Source organism: Phyllopteryx taeniolatus, chromosome 16 (assembly GCF_024500385.1).
Source record: "Phyllopteryx taeniolatus isolate TA_2022b chromosome 16, UOR_Ptae_1.2, whole genome shotgun sequence".
Classification (NCBI taxonomy): domain Eukaryota; kingdom Metazoa; phylum Chordata; class Actinopteri; order Syngnathiformes; family Syngnathidae; genus Phyllopteryx; species Phyllopteryx taeniolatus.
In genome coordinates, this window is record NC_084517.1 from 3,313,930 (window position 1) to 3,320,737 (window position 6,808).

Consider the following 6,808-nt stretch of genomic DNA (forward strand, 5'->3'; position numbering starts at 1 on the left):
GACCTTCGATCCCTCAGGCGGCACTGCATCAAAACCCGACATCAATGTGTAAAGGATATCACCACATAGGGTCAGGAACACTTCAGAAAACCAATGTCAGTAAATACAGTTCGGCCGCTGGCTCCTCTGGGCCCGAGCTCATCTAAAATGGACTGAGGAACAGTGGAAAAGTGTGGTCTGACGAGTCCACATTTCAAATTGTTTTTGGAAATTGTGGATGTAGTGTCTTCCGGGTCAAAGAAGAAAAGAACCATCTGGACTGTTACGGATGCAAAGTTCAATAGCCAGCACCTGTGATGGTATGGGGCTGTGTTAGGGGTAACTTACACATCTGTGAAGGCACCATTAAGGCTGAACGGTGCATACAGGTTTTGGAGAAACATATGCTGCCATCCAAGCAATGTCTTTTTCATGAACGCCCCTGCTTATTTCAGCAAGACAATGCCAAACCACATTCTGCATGTGTTACCACATCGTGGCTTCGTAGTAAAAGAGTGCGGGTACTAGACTGGCCTGGCTGCAGTCCAGACCTGTCTCCCATTGAAAATGTGTGGCGCATTATGAAGCGTAAAATACGACAACGCAGACCTCGTACTGTTGAACAGCTAAAGGTGTACATCAAGCAAGAATGGGAAAGAATTCCACCTACAAAGCTTCAACAATTAGTGTTCTCAGTTCCAAAACGTTTATTGAACATTGTTAAAAGAAAAGGTGATGTAACACAGTGGTAAACATGACCCTGTCCCAGCTTTTTTGGAACGTGTTGCAGCCATAAAATTCCAAGTTAATGATTATTTGCTAAAAACAATAAAGTATCAGTTTGAACATTAAATGTCTGTAGTGTATTCAATTAGATACAGGTTGAACATGATTTGCAAATCATTGTATTATGTTTTTATTTATGTTTAATACAACGTCGCAATTTCATTGGAATTGGGGTTGTACAAAAAGCTCAAAACATTTGGTTAAACTGCTTCCCTCCAGCATGTGCTCAAGCATTCTCATGTTACGGTACATCCCCTGCGACAAAGACCTCAAAATAACTCATATTGGATGAATTCAACATTACCCAATGACAATACAGAAAAAAAGATGAATGACAGTGTGTATAAAGTTAAGCTGTAAGCCTCGCTAACAAGGTGAACATTACTGTAGAAAACACACACCAATTAAACTGAGCTGATATGAACTCATTTTAGTTAGAGCTTTTACCTCTTAACTTGAAAAACACATTACTTATATATTGTAAATAATCCTGAATTGAGCTGTATCTTATCCACAGGACATCATGCAATGCAACGCATTTATTTATAATTATTAATATTTATAATTATTCATTTATCAGCTATTTATGAATGATATCAGTATGCACTGGGCTACACATGTTTGCATGTTTGTCAGACTGGTCAACACCAAACTGGGCATTCGGGCTTAGCGAGGGTGTGTCCTTGGAGTGACAATTTGTGGCAGAAGCCTCAATTTACGCCTGCTCAGACCACATCTAACTGCTGGCGCAGCTGGTCTAACGCGGTTTTGGTGAATTTCATTGGGAAGAGGCAGTCAAATACTGAGGTCTGCAGACATACTTTATTTTAGTCACCAGCGGCTGTTCTGTTCTCTGGCTCCTGCGCCTCGCCTTTAATGAAGTCAAATGGAGTAGGGTAAACCTAAGGAATACAAATAAATGCATTCCCATTCGAAATAATAAGCCAGCACATTTAAATATTCACATGATATACAAAATCCTATACAAAGGATCCTAATCGAAAATACTAATGAGCATTTACATTGTTTAATTCTTTCTTCAAAATAAAGTATTCTGTTCAAACATACTCAAATTTTCCTTCAAGTACCCTTTATGAACAATTTTATATACCGACAATAACTATAAACCACATCATGGGAGAAGAATTATGGCGACAGCCATCTGCTTGCATGGTTTAGAGAGAATGCAAACTGATGACCTCATCAAAGAAGGACGGATTCGCAGAACTGCTGCAATAACCACATTGCCACTAGATAATGCTGTAGCGGACATGCCCCCGCAACCTGAGGTGCCACAGTAACTCCCCGCAACTTGATAAGCTGCATTCTTCCAAGATGCCCTGCTGTGCAAGATGGCCACCAAGGAGGCCTGGCGTATGTCAAGTGGACCATAAATTAATTAGCAGGTCCCCTAGAAATCTTGGCTTACAGTCATCAAAGAGTCTTCTTCATTTGAAATGACAGAGCAACCAAATTGGTGGGGAGATCCGCTCCCCAATAGGAACAATTGCTGGGACACGGGCGACACCCGCTGGCGTTTGAGAGTTACTGCAACCCGTGGACTCCCATTTGAAATTTCTTTAACTGAAGATAAATGTCTGTTTTGATATTTTACGAACTCTGCAGAAGGTACTCCTACTTTCTTTTCCTTTGTCCACCGGCCACCACGTACGCGAGCAACCGCCGGGACCAGGACGGTGGCGCTTTCGATCGAGGAAGCCGGCCATGCGGTTTCGATCACTTTTCCTAGCCGCAATCGGTTGGCGGCACCTCAACAAGCAACTACCGGCATCCCGTACCGGTCACGCACGCAGCTGAGAGCAAGGGCTGGGCCCGCCACAAGTTCAATCAGCAGGAAAGTTACGGGCGCACCATTAGGGGACAACAATTGTCCTTTTTCCACCTGCTTATGTTGAATTTTTGTGCATCTTCTTCTGCAACCAAACCTGCTTTGTTTTCTTCCTGAGATAGGCGGAGACAGACCACTCCAAAGACCCACGGATCTACGGTCGTGAGTAGGACACAACAATCGATGCCAGCATGTACAAAATTAGTGCCTAATCGTCCATCAATTTTCTTTATCGCTTATCCTCACTCGGATCGCAGGCTGGTGGAGCCTATCCCAGCTATTTTAGGGCTAATTTCCTAAGTGTAGCAACCTTCAGATTATGAGACGGACAAGGGGTTTTTCATCATTTTTTCCTAAATTTTATACAGATAATAAAGAGACATGGTGCCCTTTCGAGACAAAATGAGTTTGAGTCTGACATGGTGTATTGCATGGTGTCATGAAATTAGGCTCTAGATTTTTTTCAACTTCAGAACCTTATTTTTATAAAGAAAATCTTGGCTAAATTCGACTTTTAAGGTTCCATTGTAAAGCCAACACAAAAACGAGTTCTACATAGAGTATACGATGGTCAGTGAGAAAGTAATGAGCTCAATTTTCCTCTAGCTTTATTTATTATATATATATAACCCTAACCCTATATATTGGGTGAGATGCGGGCCGTAAACGCTAGACTGGTCGACAACCAATTGCAGTATACATATTGACAAACAACCAATCGCACTCACATCTATGCACAATTTAGAGTTATTTTAGTCTCATTAGTTCTGTTTTTAGTTCTCTGGTTTCATTCTTTCTTTGAGTCCTGGACTCAACAAGGCATATAACCGGAAATAGCAAATATTTGTGGTATCAAGCTACTGGTTTCCTGAGTCAACTTTGGTATGAGAGCACCTGACACCAACAGGATCAACAAGATGATCAAGTAAGACAATCCCGCCCTAGGGGTGGAGTTTGATTCTGTCCTGGAAGTATTGCCTTAACACTCACCAACATTTAGTCACCGTTTTGTTGCACATTGTCCCTGTAGAGAGCAGGTACTGTAAATCACACACAAGTGGAACAAACACTGCTTCTCTCATTGTCACAAATGTTCTATCAAGTAGAGCAGGCTAATGATAAAGAGCACAACACAAAATGTGTGGCTGCTTCAAAAATCAATAACATTGCATACAGAATTTTATCATACCAATCAGTAATCCACTAAAAAACTGACCTGCGAACCTTAGTTTGGGAGAAGATGTAGAATGGCCAAACATTCTGCATTTCTCTGCATCCGCATTATTTTCCTTACCATTATATGCCAACACCGATGACGTAGAACACATTTCCTAGTTTTATCCGCGATTTGGTGCATTTTCGCAGGTTTTAAAGATTTATAACGTGATATTTATCAAAGGAAAATGATACATAAACGACACTGGAATTGTCTTTCAAAGATCTGTCCTGATAATGTTCATCTCATATGAATTAATTAATCTTTGAAATTTTACAAACATACCTACTGTATACAGAGTACCACTTTGGCCTGCTTCTCAAACTACGACAGAGGTAGTTTTTAAAGTAAAAAATGTGACTCTTCGACATACATTTTACTAAACTACATTCACACATATGTGCCAAACCAAACAAGGACTGCAGAGAGTAAAAAAGAAACTCAGAAGGACACACCGTTGGCTATAAGTGCTCCTCAGACTCTGCGTGCATGAAGCTTACAGAGCTAACAAGCAAACTTTCAGTTTTTACATTTTGCGTTACCGTAAATCACAGTTCCAGACTGGAAACGCCCTACGGCCCCAGGCAAGAAGGGAAAGTTGTGCAGATGAGACGAGATGACCATACCAAATTCCAAATTTTTTCAACTGCTTCCTTTTACCTCTCTCAAGGCACTTTTTTTAGTGGCTACGTTATGTTTATGTCACAGCGACTGCATCTCATCATCTATCGCTTTGACCCAATGTCTTGCGTTAGATGGGGTTACAGCTTTGCTGTATTACAGGTATATTACACATTAACCGATAACAGTCGTCAACATTGGTGAGAATCTGATCATCACTTTCCTCGTCACATACGTATTTCCTTAAAAGGTACCATTTTTTACCAAACCAACTTTTTCTAGTATTTGGGATGTAATATTGGCTCTATGGTGCCTCAGTAAACATGTGAAATATGAATTAAAATTGTCCACGCGTTCATGAGTTACAGACGTTTTTTCTGCCGAGAGGCCTGAAATCAGGTCATTCGAATGTGTTGAGCTTATCTATGTCACTAGTGAAGATCTACACCTACCTCTTCGCTCCTGAGCCACCGCTGTCAACATAATAAACATGCGTCTTCTACATGGAGACAACCAATCAGAGGAAAGTGGGCGGTCTTAGCCAAATATGGACAAAGCGGATACAAAACTGGATAAAGCAGAAGTAGCTTTACCCAGCTTTAGTAGTCCGAGGGGGCTTTTCTGGACACTTATATGACAAAACCAAGGTGTTTCTTTTGAATAAAATTGACACTTTTATTCTAAGTCCATGTTAGAGAGTCACTGTATAGAGGTCTAAATATCCAAAAGACCAGACCATTAAATACCCAGATTGTTTATTTATTTATTTATTTAAATCTCTCTGGAATGGTACCGTTTTTGTTCAGTTAGCCCGGTCTGTGTTTGGTCACTCACTTCAGGTGTAATTTGTTTCTGTTCCATTTCATCAATTTGTATCTGGCTGCTTACTTCAGATGTCATTTGGGGCATTACCATGTACAACCCCAATTCCAATGAAGTTGGGATGTTGTGTTAAACTATGGGTTCGGTGGTGTGTGTTATGGTGGGAAGTTCTTGGCCATTAAATGCTCTCGCTTGGTTGGGGCTTACCAGTGGTTTCAATTAGAGTCCCACATTGGCTCCTAACTGCCAGTCCATCAGACTCTCATCAGCCCCTGAGTCTATGAGTGCCCTAAGAATAGTGGTGGTGGCGTGGTGAGTTACCTTGACAGACATGAGGGCAAGCGGAGCGTGATTGGGAGCTGGGAGTGACCTCACCACCTTGAGTCTTTTGGCTGGACAGGCGGTGACGAGGTGATTAGACTCCCCACAGTAAAAGCACCTGCATGTCGTCGCCGTTGCTCTTCCGGTGTCAGATGTGCCCTGCTGAGTTGCATGGGTTCTGTTTCCCCTGACATGGAGAAAGGAAGAAATTGTTCGGGAGGTGAGCGTCGGGACTCCAGCCAGGTGCCTGGAAGCGCGGGGACTTCTCCGATGATGACCTGCCCCCTCGATGCTGCATCTGTTCGTTGACTCTGTTGTCTTTCTGGATGGCCAGGGCGATGAGGGAGTCCAGGTCCGGACGAAGGTCCAAGGGCACCAGTAGCTCCTGTATGGGAGCTCACAGTCCCTTCAGGAACACGTCATATAAGGCAATGGAGTTCCACCCACTCTCCACCACCAGGGTGCAGAAGTGGATGGGGTAGTCACAAACCAAGCCCGCTGCCCTGTCTCAGTCTGCTCCCTGTCCATGGATACCGGGTCAAAGGTCCTCATAAGTGCTGCTTGAAAGTCCTTGAGGGAGCTGCAGAGTGGGGAGTCACGATCCCACTCTGCCGTGGCCCATGTTCTCATGAGATCATGAAGGCGATTTTGGACTGGTCCGTGGTGAATGCAAGGGGGGTATGTTCAAAGTGAATGGAACAGTCATTCAGGGTTTGCAATGCCCAGGCTCCCCTGAGAATCGCTCCGGGGGCGCTAACTTGACTCCCGTCCAGATGATGGGGACGGCCTGAACAGGACCTACGACGGTGGCTGGGGGCTCCATTATTAATCAGTAAGATTATGCAGCATTATGTTGTCACTTTTCATATTTTCATATTTGTTGTTGTTTTAGCGAAGCAAATGGTTTCCTCTTCTTTTGTGAGATGTGAGATCTGTTTGACACATATGCGTTAACACATCTACAAAATGTTATGCATATATCACAAAATGAACATTTGTTGTGATGTGTTGAGCTGACTCGCGCCACTATTGGCTGTGCCTGTATCATGCATGTAGTGAATCTTGCAATGTTATCCGCGTCGCCACTTGACTGGCCGATGTCAAGAGTGACGTCATCACTGCCAGCGTGGAAAGCACGTCGCTCACCATACCAGGAAGTAAACTGCACGGTTGGGTCTGTCTGACGCCTTAATAGGATTCCCACGTTGTTTCCA